At 47.8% G+C, this 17,434-nt stretch overlaps 1 protein-coding gene across 3 annotated transcripts in view; it reads left to right on the top strand.

Annotated features, from left to right (window-relative positions):
* The window catches only part of LOC138492580 (ras-related protein Rab-36-like), a 176,853-nt gene that overhangs the window by 112,920 nt on the left and 46,499 nt on the right, over positions 1–17,434 (top strand). The window lies entirely within an intron of this gene.

A 17,434-nucleotide genomic window follows, 5' to 3' on the forward strand; every position in this document is an offset into this window, starting at 1 on the left:
AAGAGAGTGTGAAATATAAAGCAGGGTCACAACTCGGTTGTACACGTAGGGTTTTAAATTTCAAGGTGCAAACTTAGTCAGGACAATCATGGGGTTCTCATCCAAAATATTTTCTTCACACTTTCATATAACACATCCATCCTAGTCCCTGATCCATAGTACCCTACTCTGACCGGCGCAGGGTCTCATGTCCTTAGGTCAGTAGGGAGCGGGATGCACTGCTTTTACTTTTTATTCTAAACTGCTGTGGCAAACTGCCTTTACTTTTTCTTATTCAGATAAACAGTTCTGCAGGCAGGGTATTTTTGGGTTATCACAACTGATTTCAGAATTCTTTAACCACAGACAAACATTTACCCCAACCCGTTTCAAACAATACTATACAGCACATAACAATACACTGACAATAACCTGTGTTCACCAACCCATGATTTCAGTTGGTTCGTCTTCTGCATCTGATCTGCCCACCTTACCAGTCTCTGTGCACTGCGGCCAGCTCTTCCCTCTGACAGAATCATCCCTTCTGGGCCCACAGGGTTGACCGGGAGGTGTGCCGAGCGATCCTTGTACTTGGCCGCAGGGCAGCAGGAATCTGACGTCCCAAGTACCAAACTTGTGGAAAAATGACCCCTGTCTATTCCAGTCGATTCTTGAACAATGTATTTGTAGAAGCAAAGGACCACGCAACATGAGTTAGACAGATGGTTTATTGCTAATAAGGAAGACTGGGTAGTAGAGACCCCCAACCATCTCCACAGTGTAACATCAACTGACTGGTTAGTCAAGCAATAACATTCTATAAGCAATGCTCCAGAACTGACATGTCATAGTATCATGTCATAGCATCTCTCACCAGAGTTCCACTCAGCACAATAATAGAAGACTATGCTAAGACATCACCATAACACACCCCCCTCCCTTATCGAAATAAAAAACTATATACAGATATATTTTAACTGATACCCACAAAAAGAAAAATGTTGAAAACTTGAAAGATAATATATATGCATCTCATCTTTAAGAACTTGAAAGACAATATATATACATTTCAACTCCTCACCTTGGCTACTCTTGATAAATTCCACACCTGACCACTTTCCAATTTAACAGCACCCTCAAAAACTTGAGCATCCCTAACTGGATCCAAATACAGATCATCGCCTTTCTTTGCGATAACAGCTTTTCTGATTCTGACCAGATCACCAACTTCAACAACCGTCCTCCTTCTTGGAAACTTCTCGTTAATTTTCTTGACCCATTTCTTCTTTCACTCATCCATTCTTCCTTTTACTTCATTTACCACCTTATCAGTTTCTCTCGCCCGACCTAACCAAGCTGGAGACAATAAAGTGTTGCCCCTCCGGCCTCTCATTAACTCAAATGGGCTAACGCCTGTTTCAGTATTAGGAGCCATCCGCAAAGTATACATTTGGTCCTTGACCGTAACCTTCCTGTCCACACCACATGCACTTTCCCCCTAATACCGTCCATTATACAGCGGTTAACCCTCTCAATCATACCATTGGCTTGAGGGTAATATAGTGCCGTCTTTTTATGTTTAATACCACAATTGTACATGTACTCCTGAAAGATGCCCCCAGTGAACTGTGGATAATCATCAGTCAACATGCTCCTAGGTAACCCTTCCCTCTCAAATATTTCTTCCAAGAATGCCACTATAGACTGTCCCGTGACATCCCTCATTATTTTGAACTCCGTCCATCGTGAGAACATATCTACCAAAGCCAGCACAAATCTACCATGACCACTACCCATATCTACTGGGCCTAAGACATCCATGGCCAGATCCTGCCAGACATCCTTTGGACTTTTAACTCCTCTCAACGGCTGCACCACCGCAGATATGTTCTTCCCAGACTTTACACAATCTACACATCCACAACTGTCTTCTCAATCTCATGGTCTAAACCCGGCCACCAATAATCAGCCTTGATTACCTCTTTCGTTTTATATGTCCCAATATGACCCTGATGTGCAATGGCAATAAGACTTCTCCTCAGACACATAGGGACCACAAGCCTGTCCCACCGATATATCAAACCGTCCTTCACCGACAGTTCGAATCTCACCTCCCACAAAGCCCTTTCTTCACCGGATAATAACCTCTTTTCGGGCCACCCGTCTCTAATGAAATTTATTATGCGCCTCCACATTTCATCTGATGTCAATGCTCTAACCCACTGTTCTTTGTGAATTACACCTTCCACGGTGGCAAACGCCACATTCTCGAATTCTGCAGACGGCCTTCCATCATCCTCATCTTCAACTCTTATTCTCGACGCATGATCTGCCTGCACATTGTTTTTACCTGCCACAACCTCAATACTAAACTTGTGGCATTGTAATCTGGTCACCCAACAAGCAACTCTTCTAGAAACTTTGTCCAGACCTTTACTTTCAAAAATGGCTTTCAACTGCTTATGATCTGTTCTCAATACAAAATCCTGTCCCCACACAAAGTTTTTTAGTTTTTCTATCCCCCAATAATACGCCAATGCCTCTTTTTCTAAAACAGAGTAGTTTAGTTTGGGACCCCTCAACATTCGGGAAGCATGCAACACTAACGATTCTGCTCCATCAATTCCTACTTGCGACATCACCACTCCAATGCCGGTTTCACTCGCATCCACTGAAAATATTGTCTTTTTTCTAGTATCGTACATGGCTAAGGGTTTGGCCATGTCGATTTTGGACTTAATCTCATTAAATTCTCTTTCGCACTCTCTGCCTCAAACAAATTCCACCCCTTTCCTCAATAATGCCCTCAGTGCAGTAACACTGTCAGCATAATTTTCTATGAAATGGTGGTAGAATTCTATTGTCACCAAGAATGATCAAAGTTCTGCCTTATTCTTTGGAGACCTCATTCTCTTTATTCCATCTACTAGCTCTCTCTTCGGCTTTAGACCTTCGTCAGATATTTCATGCCCTAAATACTCCACCACCTGAGTGGAAAAAACACATTTCTCACTTCGCAAAGTAATACCGCGTACTCTGAAAATTTCTAAAACCATCTCCACTTTCCTTCTCAATTCCTCTTCAGTTCTTCCACAAATTAACACATCATCTTGGAAACACCAGACATTTGTGACACCCCTGAATAATCCGTCCATGACTTTTTGGAAAACAGAAGAAGCCGATATTAAACCGAATGGCATGCACCTAAACTGATAGATACCTTCATATGTAATAAAGGCTGTCAGCTTTCGTGACTCAGCATTTAAGTTAATTTGATGATAGGCACTGGCCATATCTAACTTGGCAAAGTATTTGGCATTACCGATTCTGCTTAAAAGTTCTCCCATGTTGGGGAGTGGATGACGTTCGGCAACCACACAACGGTTCAATTCTCTCAAGTCAATACATACTCTCAAATCCCCACCAGGCTTCTTAACCACAACGACAGGAGAAATCCATTCAACAGCCTTGGCTGGTTCAATAATACCAGCTTTCTCCAATTTCTCCAACTCCATTCTCACAGCATTACGCATTGACACAGGCAACGGTCTGAGCTTTGCCGCCACGGGCGTACAACCATCCTTCAAGACAATTTTATGGACCATCCCTTTGAGGCAACCGACAACCTTGTTGAAAACATCAGGATATTTGGCAATTAAACCCATGGAACTGTCATCTAAACTGCTACTCACCGACACTTTCTCCACATTTAACACCAGTTCCTTGCTATTTGGATCTAGCTTAATACATAATCCCCTTTGCTCCTTCCATCCTAACAACGTCTCACCCTTCTTGGTGATATACAATTTTCCATACGTAACTCTATCCTTAAATTTGAAAGTTGCCAAACAACATCCTAATACATCGATTTTCCCACCATTATAGCCCCCATGTGTCTTGTCCGACGGGCTTAAATCATCCATCCTACCACCCAGAACATTCTCAAAAACAGCCTTAGACATCAAAGTAATTTTGGAGCAAGAGTCTGCAAGCATTTTGACCTGACATCCATTCACTTCAATCCAGGCAGAAGGGTGATCACACTCATCAACTTCAGAACATTTAACCATGTTCACAGTAACAATTTTGTTTTCTGAACCCTCACAATCCTCTGACGATGGATCATCTGCCTCCTCAACAAACATAATACTCCTACCAGCGCCAATATTGTAATTAGTACAGCAATTCTCAAAATGCCCCCATCTTTTACAAATGTTGCAGTTCGCCCTTCTCGCAGGACAGATCGGAGAGGTAGATAGGTGACGGGCACTCCCACACCGAAAACACAGTCGTTCCTCTCTCCTTTTTCCCCCTGGAATATTTTCTCTTTGGGTAAACTTATTTGCTGTCTGGGCTGCGTTTCCACCCTTCCCTTGGTACGAGTCACCACGTTTGGACGTTTTACGTTTCTGTTTTCTTTGGTCTTTGACAGCATCCCTCTTTTTGTCACCCACTTTTAGAACTTCAACCTGTTGAACAACTTTGGATTCTTTTGCGGCTAACTTCGCCACACATTGCAAAGTATGTTCAATTCTTTTTGCAATAGCGACAACTTCATCAAGGCAAATGTCATCTTTTAGCCACACTTCTTCCCGAATCTTGTCATTAGAACAGTGCAGCATGAATTGATCTCTAATAGGTTCATCTAAGCTTCACCAAATTTGCAGTTCAGCGATAAATGTCTCAGGGCAGTAATGTATTCTTCCACCGTCTCACCCTCATGTTGCGTTCTCATACCGAAATGATAGCGTTCTAACACAGTACTTATTTTTGCCTCAAAATGTTAGTCTAGTTTTGCCAATGCTGCATCAAATTCATTCATACCTTCTTCAACAACCAATTCACTCAAATTAGGCAATGTTTCAAAAATTTGCGGCCCCTCATAACCCAGAAGATGCATGAGCATAGATACCTTCCTTTCTACTGACATACCATTGCCACAGGTGGCCTTCACATAATGTAAGAAGCCTCTCTTCCAGGGCACCCATTTGATTCTTGGAGGGCCAGGAGAAGGTAGGAACATTTGGGGTCCCGGAATTCCAGACAAAGCCATGCTGTCTGCAAAACCTCCGAATGCCACGCACAAATCCACAGAGCAATGAAGACTCCTTACTTGATGCTCACCTCAGTTATAACTCCATAGGCAAGTCCGGAATTCGTTTGGATAGCAATATTTTGATACACGACGGCTATCCCACGTTGCCGCCTTCCACAAGTGGCCCTGGGCGGATACAAACAATGTGATTCACTTCCTGACCTTCCTTCCGCACACGTGACAGGGCACGTGACTCCTCACGGACTCAACAACGGGGTCCTTCCAGCGTGCTCACCGCACACCTTCTTCCCAAAAATGAAGAAGAACTGGCACTCACCCCACTCACACGCGGATTGCGTGTGGGGACGCTGCAACGAACGCGTTTCGGGGCGATCTGTGGATCTCGCCAAGCCACCGCCAGAAAAGGGAGACGCCAGCCCGAATCTACACTCCGAATACCTCCTGTTAGACACAGATGAGTGCAGGAGCGTCTCTTCTCATACGGGTGGTGCGAGGAGTGGTGCAGCTTCTCCTCAGCAGGCCTCACAGTTGGGGGTCTCAAATCCTGAAATAAAAATCTGCTGCAATCATCACCATAACAGTATTAGTAAAAAGCATGGAACAGGACAAAAACAAACCAATGATAGTATGAGATTTTGATGCAAGTCAGAACTCCCCTCCCTCCACGCACCGTTCTTCTATACCTGAAGGAACACATGCATTTAAATGGGAGGGGACAGGGTCAGACTGGGGCAAAAATGTGTCCCGGGCACCAATGAAATAGTGGCCCACAGTTGCAAGTGGCAATTCGTTCCTTTTACGACAGACTGTTTGAATAGTCCACATGGGGGAGTTTTGGGATAAAATGTAATGCAAATTCTGCAATTTAAAGAATATGTATTCAGCAGCAATGGTCAAAACCACTAGCTGCATAGTGAAGTAACTCCTCAAAAAGGTGGTCCATTTTGACCAAAGAAACTGGCCCACACTAGCATTTTTGTGTTTTTAGTTCAGGCATTGCCCTATTGCCCTATAGGATAGTCCGAGCCTGGAAGGGGCGGTCCAGACAGGGCAAGGAATCATACTGAAACAATGTTACAAGCAGGGAACAAAGCCCCTCTATACACATCTTTGATACCAGCTGCGTTCTTAGATGTAAGGCAGGGTTATCAGGAAGGACCGCATGAAGTAATACATTTAGTGGAGCTGAATATACATATTATGTATACTCTTCAAAAATGCAACCACGGTTTGAGGCAGGCGAGCACTCTTGCAGTATGATAACTTCTGTCTACTTAAGCCAATTTTCCTAAGAAAGCTGGAGCCTAAAACATACTTACATATGCCAAAAGTGAAATACGTCTAAAGCGAGAGATGTGGCGGCGAGCATAGCTTAGCACGAGCTGAAGAGTCCTCATTGCAAGGCTTGTAAAGCCTAGAGCCTTACCTCTCATAGGAAAGAAACAGTTGTTTAAGCATGGCAGTTTGCAGTAGCTACTCAATATTATAATGCAGCAGTATGCTAGGGGAGTACATAAAATGTTGGATTACAGACTTTCCCCAATAGAATCATAATATAGGTTTATAGACCTGAAACATGGCCGTAACTGGGTGTAATGGGCCCTGGAAACAGAGTTAAAGCTTTAATGTGGTATGAGGGCACTTAAAGCCCACTAAGGCCAGAGCTGTGGCTCTAAAAATCTATTAGAACCTCATCACTAGTTTAGAAGAATGTAAAAGAGAAAAAAGAGTCATAATTGCTGCTGACATTTATTATTATTGGGAAAAGTGTCAGAGGATAGAAAGGTCACTATTGAAAGCAATAGGTTGATTGTGCCGTGCCATAGAAATGAAGGGTGCAATCTATAAATTTGCAGTGTGGAAATGACTGCTTACTCCAGTGTTGTTAACTCACATGGTTGCAGGGATCCAAATTAACATTGGATAAGCAGGAGCTAAATGGAGCTCCTGGGTATCCAGTATTATCCATGGACCAGGAGCTACCACTGGGGAACAAGAAGCTAGTACATTGCGTTCAGAAAATCTAACTTCCACATAAGAGGCAAACATATAGTTTTGTCCATTATTTATGACCACATATGCTTTAAATGACATATAGATTTGTCCTAATGTTTCTTTATAGTTTGTCCCACATGCACAGAGATAACATTTACATAGGTGTATCAGTTGGCCTGAGGAGCCAAAAGTAGCTCCTGGTAAATTAGTGTCAGCTAACTAGGCAATACTATGTTACTAACAGGAGCTAAATAGCTTCGAGCCCCCTGAATTCCAAACCCTGTGGTTGTGGTAGCTGCATGAACCATGTGAATAGGTGATGTGTTTGGAAGCTCATCCAGTAAAGGTTTTTCAGTTGTTTTGCTTGCCTTTTCTAGAACTGCAGAAAACCAGCTTTTTTGGTGGTGGTAGGAACCTGACTGGCAGATGCTGTGGTGGAAAGGGAGGCTGAAGCTTCATTGGTTAGTTTTCCTCCATTATGCAGAAGTACAGACCATTCCCTTTTTTATGAGTATTGTGGGGTCCAGTAGCTCTTGATTGAGGGTTCCTTTTGTGGCCAGTAACACACATGAGGCCTCATTACGAGTCCGGTGGTAATCCTCGGGTTGCCACCGGATTCGTAGAATTTTACTGACGCCTGACTTCCTGGTGCCACCCGGCGGCTTGGTAAGTCAGGCACCGGTAAAATGTATTCATTCCCATAGAGTCCAATAAGACTCTATGGGAGTGGGGGCACGGAAGCACTGGCACCGTTCCTAGTACCAGTCTGCCTACTGTGGCTGCTGCGCCCGGCAGGGTCAGACCTGTCAGGCGCATCGGCCACGGCAGGCAGACTCAGAGTTGGCCGATCCGGAAACAAGGGTGCCGGTGAGCTTACCAGCACCCTTGTTTCCGGACCAGCAAACTTATAATGAGGCCCATTATCTGACGAGTTTACAGACCTGCTTTGGCCAAAATCTGCACAGTTATCACACGCAAGGAGTGATTTGTGTAGATAGTGGTTAATTTAGCATTGTTTTTCTTACTTTCTGTCTCATTGAGCCAAGTGTGTTTTCCAAGTGGTCTGCATGTGTACCAGACGGGGGTAGGTTTGGCTTAAGCAATTGACATTTTTTTGGCAAAGACAAAGAAACATGGTCAATTTTGGGCTTGATTTTGTAGGCATAATTGTAGAACATGAATGGAGCAGTCCGCATCACCTGGAACTTCAAAAATTGCACCACAAAGAGCTTCACGGTTTATCTCAGTGATGGATTGGTGTTTTATTGTGGGTTCGCTGAATGTTAAAGCTGCAGCCTTTTTCATCAGTATGGATACATAAAACATTGGTTGCTAGGGTATGTCATGTTTGCCAAATTTGTAGCGTGCACGTTCACCCAAGGGCATCTTGGCGCGAGGGCTCCACTGCTAGGCTAAAACAATTGCAACCTAAAACAACTGAGTTTTCAGGGACCACCTAAGATGAATATGATTCTTGATGCACCTGAGGGTGTGCGACAGATCATTCCACAATTTACCAGCGGCGAAGGTAAACACGCGGCCGCCAACTCTTGATATCCACATTTTGGGAACAGCCACTAGATGAGCACTACAGGAACGGTGAGTCCATCCAGGAACATAGGGGCAAAATGTATCTTGGAGGTAATCAGCCCCCTGGCGATAGAATGCCCGGTGAACGAGACACAAGAATTTAAAATGTATTCCTCTGAGCCACTGGGAGCCAGTGAAGTGAACGAAGCACACGGCTGATATGGGAACCAAAAGGAGAGTTAGTGGCCACCAGGGCAGCAAGGTTTTGCAACAGCTGTAAGCAGTGTATAAGGCCAATGTTGACCTTCCCTCCCTCGCCATGCAATTTGGAGCTGGATATCATACCACAATTTGTATTGGAGAGTTATGGGATGCTCTGTATTAAGTATTGTGCTTGTTTTTAGTGTGTGCAGATCATTTGCGGTGATGTAGGGCTTGTGTGTTCGGTATGATCTTTGCACTAACGTCTTGCCTTTTTTATAATTGAGATGAAGCCATTGTTGGCATTCTGGAAAGCTGCAGCAAGTTCACATTTTGTCGAAGGGAGGGTTTTTGAGCTTTCTGTTTAGGTCGGCACAGATTGAGATCAGGCTTGCAGGCTGATATTCAGAACCAGATGAATTTCTGACATCAGCATAACATTTCCGCACGCAGTTGTTTAAAATTGTCAGTGGAAGGCTTTCAAAATGGGAGGGTAATTTGCTCTGTGCCAGCCAGGTTTTTAAAATATTGTTGGCCCATTTGATTGCAGTTTGAGTATGGGGTTAGCATCTGTTTCTCTCCAGTGCATTCATATCTGCATCTGAAAGGCAATTATGTTATATTGGGATATGATCAGAGTTCTCTTGCATTTGTTCTGTGTCTTCCTTTAACCACTCTTCTGGGGTCTGATTTCCAAGGAGATTAAATGATATCTGTGTCATTGTACAGTGTGCAACAGGCAGGGCTACAAGCCTTTTACTGGTTGTGGCTTTAGTGATTGTAGCGCTGTGGGAAGTAATTAGTAGCTGCATTTAGGGTGGAGTATGCAAATAGGTAATGGCAGCTGTTTGCAAAAATGAGCAGACAGAGGAATGGAGGCTTGAAGGCACGAGAAAATAATCGTACATTTGACATTTACAGGCCGATTCTTGGAATTAATGTGCGCCGAAAATCTCTGCGCAAGCGTGCGAAAGCGTGTGAATCGCAGCGCAAGTGCGAAAATCACAGTGCAAGCGTGCGAAAGCCGCGCAAATTGATTCATGGAAGTCCGTGCGCGTGTAATTACTGGGATGTGCGCTAAAATCCTGCGTGGGGCACGCGGGATGACACATCATCAAACGGCATGCGCTACGTGCACAGCGAACACGCACATAGCGCGGCGCACACAACAAAAGTAGGCGGAACACAGGGTGTAACACGCAGAATGGGGAACAACGAGTGAAAATGTGGGCGTTACGGGGGAAGTACAGGAGGCAAATGCGCAGAACGCCAACAGGCGCGCCTACAACACGTATTCATGGAATCGAACTGGGGAAACGCGTGCGCCAAAAAAGATGCGCTAATCCTGAAACACGTACGCCAGCAGGAAGCAGGCATACACGGGCCCGCGCAGCATAAAAGTGCGCGCAAACAACAAACAAGCTCAGACGCTACGATGAATATACCGTTCCTTGCAGCAGTGGTCGTGGGACACCGCAGGAGGAGGAGGATAGTTAGGGCCAGAATTTTTACACCCAGGACCAGCCTTTTTGGGATGCCTGATGACCAGGTGTATGGGAGGTACAGGTTTCCACCTCACATTATACTCGACCTGGTGAGTGAGTGGGAGGATGACCTCACATCACCCACCCTGTGCTCCCAAGCACTGAGCCCCTTGGAAAAGGTGCTCAATGTACTGCACTTCTTGGCCACTGGTTCATTTCAGCGGACAAGTAGTGGGGGGGTGTCACAGGCCACGCAGTCACGCTGCCTACACCAGGTGTTGGCCATCATGACTGCACGCCCATCAGTCCGCAGGCACATATACCTGCCCAGAACACCTGCAGAAAGGCAGGCTGCCGTCCAGGATTTTTACGGGGTGGCACACTTCCCCAAAGTGCTAGGTGCCATTGATTGCACCCATGTGGCTCTATGTCCTCCCAGGGCAACTGAGTACATCTATATAAACCGCAAGCACTGGCATTCCATCAACGTGCAGGTAGTATGTGATGCCAAGGGAATCATCACCTCAGTATGACAGTTTCATTTACAGAATGTCAACCCTAAACCGGGACCTAGAAGCTGGGCGGCATGGCAATACATGGCTGCTTGGTGAGTATAAATGCCTCTGCACATGCATGCATGTCAGATACTGAGTAATGTCACAACCCCACTAATGATACCCATCATCACCTCCCCAGGGGACAGTGCCTACCCTCTGAGCACCCACATGATGACGCCAATTCGGAACCCCACCACACCACCCGAGGTAAGATACAACACAGACCATATTGCAACCCAGGGCATAGTGGAGTGCACATTCGGAGTGCTCAAGTCACGCGTTCGCTCCCTTGACCGCTCTGGTGGGCAGCTGCTATACGCGCCCCCAGTAGTGTGCAGGATCATAGTGGCAGCATGTGTCCTGCACAACATTGCAACCCACCGGGGCCTGCCGGTGGACATGGTGGTGCCCCCACATCCCCAACCACATGCACGGCCGCTGCGCATGGGAGGGGAAAGGGCAGGTGGTGAGGCAGCCCGTACGCAGCTGGTGGCTAATTACTTCACCTAAAATCACCCCCCTGTGGAGTGCACACAGCCCTGGTACATACCAGCTGACAATCAATGATGATGACATAAGGGACAATCAACTGTCACAACCATACCAGCCTGAGATTGGTCACCTGGAAGTGTTACATTGTGTGCATCCCTACCTACCCAAAGACAACAAATGCTGTGTCACAAAAAGACACACATTTATGCTGAATGAATGACTACCCTCTTGCAAAATATAACATGAAAACAGCACCATGTCACCCAACCCCTCCCCATCTCTGCTACCCAACACACCATGGCATGTCATGCAATGTGAAAGCAAACAAAGGAAGGCACAACACATGACACAAGTGTCACAAAGTGCACTGTCCCAAATGGAAACAGGCCACAGACAATATGCTCCCAGTAATCAATAACAAACAGCACACATGACCAAATACTTACCAGCAACACAATACAGCAACACAGGATGAAACATTGCCAAAATAGAACAGTACCAAATGAAAGTAGTGAAAGTTTTACAACCTGAATAAGCCAGCACATACACCCCTTCCAACTGCAGAGTGTTGATGTCAGGCAAATGTGTCAGTGTACTGCATACAACATGAACTGCATCCGCAAAGGAGACGGCCTTGTGAAGACATGAAGAAGGTACCTGTGAATAAGGAGGAAGACATGAATGCACAAGCACATATCAATACACCATGCAGTGTTCAATACAACAACAATCCCCACTAGGGATGTACACACAGTTTTGACTACAGACTGCCCACACAGATCATGGGAGCATAATGTCACTGTGTAAGTCACTGTCACTTGGTCACACCCTTTGCAAGCCCATGGAAAGGGAAGCAGGAGGGGTGTGTGTGTCAGGAACCCAAGCATCTAACCCAAACACAGGACAAGCCTGCATGTGCCCAGCTGGAATACACAGTGGATGCCCACGGGAGCCACACAAGGCAACACACTGTAAAAAATAAAGAATAAAAATACAAAATGGCCATGTGGGGGAGGCCACCCAGGAGGTTTCGAGAACAGGGTGCACAACAACACCCACCTGCGTGGATGTTGTGGAAAAAAAAATACCTCCATGGGCTCATGGCCTGCACGGCTACGCTATTGTGGGAGAACTGCTGCTGTTGCTCTCTTCACCCTCTGCTTCTGCATCAGGAGTTGGTGGTGCTATGGGAGGCAGCCCACGCAAAGCCCTGGAATGGTCCTCCATGGCAGCAAGCATGCGGGTGTTGAAGGTCTGATTCTGGAGGATGATAGTGCGGAGATCCCCATGCAGCACCTCACGGGTTGCCTGCATTTCTGCACGCATGGCCTCGCGTGATGCCCGGATCTCCTCCCGAGTTGCCTGCAGCTCAGCTGAGAGCGAACGTGTGAGCTGCTCCAGCTGCTGTTCTGGGGGGAGAATGGAAGTGGCCACCCTCTCCATTGCCTGAGCCATCATTTCAACTGATGCTCCCTGTTGTGCTGCAATACCCTACATGGAGTTTTTCCATACAGTATTGCCTGGTGGCGCACGGCCACCGCATCGGCGGGCACCACACCTGTTTGGGGCAAGGCGATCTGCACCTTGCTGTGCCGGCACTGCCTGAGGATGCAGGACTGCATTCCCCCTCTGATCTGTTGGCCCAGGAACAGGATCAGATGTTGTGTAGTGTGACCCTGCATCCGTAACCTCCAAAGGTGGAGTTACCAACACTGACATCCCCATAGAGGGTTCTACCCCTGGTGCAGATGGGTTGGACAGAACAGAATCCCTGCCAGAAACACTCACCTGCGACAGCACATTAGTCTCATCATCCGATTCAGCACCTGAATCATAGAGGTCTGGGGAGGTGCAACCAGAGACACCCCTGGACAGTATGGTCTGCAATAAGATTGGGTTTTCACCCACCACGTCCTCCACTGGTGCCCGGTTGTGCCTGAGGTTCCTCCGGGGTCTGCACCATCTCCTCCACCTCTACAGCATCAAGTGCGTCATCACCTGCAAAAACATGAAAGACAACAAATGGAAACAGGCATGAGCACCATAGCACACACATAGGCCTTACAAGCCAGAGATCCAGTACATGATTTACACATGTCCCATATGACAATAACCCTGGCATGCATGCACTGTCAATGAGTTGGAAGGGGAGGCCAAAAGCAGACACTGAGGACACCAAGATCGAAAAGCAACACATTTGCTGCATGCTGGGTAGCACTGGCATCACACATTAGCCTGTGAGTGGCATGTCCAATACACATACATGACACATGCCAGCACACAGATGGCATGTAGCCTAGCCATGGTACATTTGACAAGTACAGCCATATGTCAGTGAATGAGTACTGTCACCCATCCATGTGAGATGGACATGATGAGATGAAAAATGCTAAATCGTGTGACAAAATATGCATGTGCCACACACTGCAACACATCCAGTGTACAATAATACAGTGATTGCAGGCAGATGTACACATCAATGTTTGGTCACTTCAACATGACAGGAAACAACTATCATGTTCCACATTCAAACAGGCCCCAAAAATTAATGTGAGCAGGCCAATACTCAATCAGCCTGAATGGTCTAATCATTCACATAACAAGGTAACAAATGTGGGCCAATGTGGGGTGTAATCAATGACAGAAGCATGTCACATATGTGGCATTAGGGCTGAAAAATGCGTTGCAAAAATGGGAGAATTGAAACAATCAGCCTGAATGAACACTGAAAAATTCAGAACAATGTTGTTGCAAGATGACAGTTCAAGGGCAAATGCAGTAATGTGGCGCCAATTGGCTACTGTGGGCAGAAGGGATACTGTCATACCCAAATCCAAGGCCGCTGAATGTTTTGGAGGAAGCACATGGGTGACCCATACCACTCAGGAGTACACACCCTCACCTGGCACTCAATCAGAACCCGTCACCCAAAAAACATACACATGGATTACACACACATGCATGGGCACCCACCAGACAATGCGTCGTAACCTGGTTGGTCTCACACGCCATGGATCTGTTCCTCTGTGATGAAGGTTCCAGCAACAGACTGATGTTCAGTGAGTTGGTTGCCCTCTGGTGGAGACCCACCACCAGTCACCAGAGTAGAGGCATGATTTCAGGCCAGCTTGTTCTTTGCTCTGCGTTTCAGGTCATTCCACCGCTTGTAGCAATCATCAGCTGTGCGCCTCACAAATCCAAGGGCACTAATGTGGTCCGCGATGGTCTGCCAGTGTGCCCTACGTTGACCATGTGTGGTCTTGCACCCTGCAGTCACCACCATTTCGCGGCTATGTGCCGACACATAGGCCACAAGTGCATCAAGTTCGGCATCATTAAAGCTAGGCTTTCTTGACGTGCCGGAGTGTGTAGCCGTGTCTGGGGTCTCAGCCTGTAGTGCCAGAGCACCCTTCTTCTTCTTTTTCAAAGGTGGTGCGGATCCTGAGTGGCTTACGGCCGCTCTGGTCAGTAGGGGCAGAAGCGCAGGTGGACTGGGTACTAGAAGTGTGCGAAGGCACAATGACCATAGGTCTTGGTTCAGGCATTGGCTGCAGAGTGATGTTGGCAGGGCCAACGTCGGTTTTATGGACCAACACTGTCCCGGCTGGGAGACTCAGAGCTGGGGTGGATAGAGCTGCAGCTGCCCCTGCAGCCTCCCCACCCTGCCTACTTGGGACAGCAGATGATATTGCTGCCCCAGATCCACGTGGCCTTGTGACAGCAACTTGCACCGCCACACATGGCTTAGACTTGCTGACCTGGAAGTCAGCCTGGGAGTCATCCTGTGCCGGTTCAGGTGCCAAAATGGGCTGGTCCAACAAGGGCTGAGCTGGGATGGTGTCAGCTACGTTTCCTACAACCATGGGGGGGCATGGGTGTCCCTGATTGGTCCTCCACACACAGGGGTCCAGGGGCACCCTGCAAATCCTGGCCACATCCCCTACCGCGCCCACCACGCCCACCTTTTGGAGGTCGGCCACCTTTGCCTCCCTTACTGCTTGGTCGCATCCCAACCATGGCACTGATGTTGTTGTGCGTATGGGAGTTGCAGTAAACAATTGTCCTGGGCAATTGGAGTGAAAGGGGTAGGGTACTAGATGGAATTTGTACCCTAGTGCTCTGGCAACGATGTATGTGACCCCTGGGGGAAGATGACGGGTCACGCAAACGCACAGGCACCCCAAAAACAAAAGCACACGTGCACGCAACTCCTGGTAGACCACGTGCGTGGAAAAATAAACCCGCACTACGCTGTGGCACCCAGAAAGACAAAAACAAGCATACGCGTGTTACACGCAGCCTACAATGACCACTGAAGGGGTACGCGACACACGGGGCAACCACAGTTGGGAAATACGTGCGCGACTCACCGTCTGCCTTGAAAAAGAACGTGAAAAAGACACGCGTGTGCGCGTAGGCAACACCCCCGCCAAAAGAAGAAAAGAACGCAGTCTGGGGAAACAGGGAGTACGAATTGGAAACGTTGTGAAGTAATCGCGTGTGAACCGACAAGAAGTACAAGATACACCCGCTCGCTCTCCACAAAAAGCACGTACAAGGAAATAGCGTGATACTCGTACCTTTTAAGCCAGCCCACACGTGAAATGTCACTTACGCGCTTACGCGCTAAGGCCCTTTCCTACAATAGCGCAGTGACGTGCAGTTTTCTCACATGCTGATTCACTATGCACCCTTGTTGTGGTCAACGGCTGCACACGTAACGTCACTGATGTGCTTACGCGCTAAGGGCCTTTCTTCGGATTACACACTGACGTGCAATTTTTTCACATGCCAAATCACTCCATATCAAGCTGGCCACGCGAATACACACAGAAGACCACGCTCCTGCCCAAAAGGCCATTTTCCTGCCCCCAAGAGCCCCGAGCACGCGCCCACCAGCCATCTGCTGCTGTCTGCCTGCTGCCCACGTGCCCTGCTATTTGGTGCCTGCACGTCAGCCATCTGCAGGGGTCCAGTTGCTGTGTCCGCCCCTGCTGGAACAGAAGACTCCCGACTGGGATAACATCGCTCCACAGCCCAGCCCCAGGAACCAGTTGCCCACCCACGCCTGCCTCGGGGGTCGCCATGTCGGGGCAAACACCATCCGAAACCACTGGCGACCCCCAGTCAGAGAGGCAGAGGGCCACCAGCTTCAGTGAGAAGGAAGTTGGTGTCCTGGTGGAGCATGTCCTGGGGCATTATGATGCCCTCTTCGGAACATCACGCGCCAACAAGGAAGGACGGTTGAGGATCTGGGAGGACGCAGTGGTTGCCATCAACGCGGAGGAGGTGGCAACCCACGACATCAAGCACGTCAAGAAGCGCTGGGAGGACCTGAAGTCCAGGATCCTCTACAAGGCCCGGCGCCTCGCGGAGGGGGCCGGGGCAGCATGAGTAACATCCAGATGAGGGTCCTGGAACACATAGCCCCAGCGTTCCACGCCCAGATCCTTCAGAAGAAGACACGTCTGGAGTTGAGCGGTAAGTGGGAAAGCATTGATGTGTGAGACAGGGCATGTTGCAGTGTGCTGGTAGTCTGATACTTGCCTGTATGTGTGACATAGGCCATGCATGGATGTGTGTGTGCAGGGACATCATGGTCATGCATGTCAGACCAGTAATGTGTGACCCACATGGATGGTGCATGTGTTCCAATGCAACATGGGGAGTTGTACGCGGAATGCACACATGAATGCATGCCAGTCTCTGTTCTTGGACATGGAGGGGGAGTGAGGGATGGGAGCTGCTGTCAGGTACATGTATGGTGCACATGTGTGTGTGTCTGAGAAGTGTGTGTGTGTGACTTTGAAACGCCATGGTGGCAGGTCACACGAGTTGGTGGCAGATAACTCTCTTCGGAAGAGGCCTCTCTCCGGAACAGCCTTCCTGCCTCCCTGAAACTCGAGGAGAACCATCTCCGGTTCCGGAAACACCTCAAAACCTTCCTTTTTGCTTCTGCTTTCTCTCCTCCCCTCCCTTGCTGAACTCCTGACGGAAATTGCACTGGTTACCTGGCCACCCCTCTGATCTCTGGGCCAGGCCCTGTCAACTGCCCACCTGCACTGCCTCCCTGGCAACCCCTGCACTTGGGGACTGTTTCTGTATCCCTTCAGTCCCCTTTCCAGCACTTGTCCGCACTT

This window comes from Ambystoma mexicanum, chromosome 10, assembly GCF_040938575.1.
Source record: "Ambystoma mexicanum isolate Mex_15411 chromosome 10, UKY_AmexF1_1, whole genome shotgun sequence".
Classification (NCBI taxonomy): Eukaryota; Metazoa; Chordata; class Amphibia; order Caudata; family Ambystomatidae; genus Ambystoma; species Ambystoma mexicanum.